Here is a 2233-nt window from a genome sequence, read left to right as displayed (position 1 = left end):
GCCATCACACGATGGGAGCGCGCTTCGTCTTTTCAGGGGCTGCTTTGTCATAACGGATGAATAGGTCGCATGAAACCTCCAGCAGGGTTGCCAGCTGCCCTGAGCCTGGGGCGCATGGATGGTCAGCCTGGGACTTTGTGTGGAGTGCACAGGGGAGAGAGATCGAGATGGGAGGTTCAGAGGTGGGAAGAGGAAGGGGTGAGCAACCAGCTGGAAGCACTTCTGAGGGTTTGACGGAGCTCCTGTCTCATTAAGGGATGCAGAGCTCAGCAAGGGCAGGCTGGCTTCTTGCTGGGAGCCTCACCTGGCTCTTGGGTTCCACCTGAAGAGATCCAGCCTCTGTCTGACAGGACTTGGTCTTGTGGAGGGTTGGGAGCTCTGCTGTGCAGATTTGCAGAGGGCAGAGGAGCACTCGTCTTTTTAGAAGTGCCAGCGTCGCTTCCAGCTTCTAACACATTTCCCACTGAAACGTGCTCCTGCAGAGCAGAAATTGGCCTCTCCACAAATTCTCGCCTCACCTCTTAGATACTCTGGCGCTGGGCATGAGGGCAGAACTCGAGAATTGCGTATGGGCATGGACAGACCAACAGCTGAAGCCCTTGAAAATTAGTGCTGGCAGCTGTTTAGTGCCATGATTGTTCAGACTCTCCAGTCTATTCTGCTCTTAAGTGGAAGCTAAACTGTAGCAGCACTAAACCTGGTTCGCTCTGGTTTAAAGTTACAGTGGTACAGCTGCTATGCCAGTGCAGCAGAGACATTGATTAAGCTGATACCTGCTTCTGAGGGGTAACCCTCCCTCCCCCCCTCCCTCCCTGTTGAGGTGGTTTAGAATTATGCTTGTCCACAACCCACATGAGGCTAGATGTGAATGAACGTATCATATGCTGCATCTCTGCCCGACCAGATCAGTGGGCTCGGTGACTGCAGCGCGAATACCAACCTTTGCTGTTGACGTGGGTAATTTTTTGCTAAAGGGATATGGACTGCTTCAGCTGAACGTTACAGTCGCCTGCTATGGTATGAGGACTGTTTAGTGCGCAGCTGCACTGGCTTGTACTCATCCTGTTTTCCCATGATGTCCAGTAAACAATCTCTTCAACAGGGCAATTGTCATCTGCCCAGTTAATGCTTCTGTCGTTGGTCATTGTGTTGTTCCCCTGCTGCTTTTCTTTATTCTGTGGAGGGCAGGGTGTCAGTTTGTGCGTTTCTCATGGTCATGCATCACCTCTCACATCAGGCTTGGGTGTATTCTTGCTTTTTGGTCTGTTTATTTTATTCTTTTTCTTCCCTGGATTCTTACTGGCTGGTTTTCTTGTTGCGCAGTTACTTCTCAGGTTCCTTGCAGGTGGGGTTTGATCTGTCTCTATCCGTGAGTGATTATGTCTTTGTTATAGTTTAAGAAGATTAGAATAAATTATTCATAGCTATCTCAGGGTCTGGCTTTCTCTTTCACTGTCTCCCTCATTCGTTTTTTACTCCCTGCTTGTTTAATGATCTCGAGGACTGAGATCACATCATTAACATGATCTCCTAATTGCCAAATGCGATGGCGGCTGGAATTATGTTATGTGCATTCATGGGTGCAAAGTACTGAAGTTAATGATTCAGTACAGAGCGTGTTTTTGCAGGGCTGCTTCGAGCAGGTGTTCTGAACAGGGTGGAGATTGAGCCCCAGGGATCCCAGTGAGACTCAACCCGGGCTGGGTCCTGCACTGCCGGGAAAGCAGCTGCTTCCTTGTAGGAAATAAAAATCCTTACTGCTGGTGAAGTGGCTGTTCCTCCCACCTCAGTGACAGCCTGCCTGGGTCTTGGGAACAGCAGAGAATACAGCTTGCTCTGAAGTCGTCTGTGACCACCTGCAGTCACCGGGCACTGAATGGGTCGAGATACCAGAGTGAATCTTGGGCACGGCTGCCTGCAGTGGAACACGTGTAGGCTGAAGCTGTGCAAGAAGCTGACTGTTCATGCGTTTCTAAAGACACCCTCTGAAGTAGGCTCTGCTCGTGTGAGCCTTGCTCCGGACTTGCCATTTCAGTTTCATAGATTCATAGATTCATAGATTAAGGGTCGGAAGGGACCTAGTAGATCTTCTAGCCCGACCCCCCGCCAGGGCGGGAGAACAACAAAAACCCCAAAAAGAGAAATGGGACTCAAACGAGTCCAGCTAGGTGGGCATCCAGCCTCTTCTTAAAGACCCCCAGGGTAGGGGCCAGCACCACTTCCCTTGGAAGTT

Source organism: Gavialis gangeticus, unplaced genomic scaffold (assembly GCF_001723915.1).
Source record: "Gavialis gangeticus isolate Ggan-Ray unplaced genomic scaffold, GavGan_comp1, whole genome shotgun sequence".
Classification (NCBI taxonomy): domain Eukaryota; kingdom Metazoa; phylum Chordata; order Crocodylia; family Gavialidae; genus Gavialis; species Gavialis gangeticus.
Note: the sequence above shows the minus strand (reverse complement) of the source record.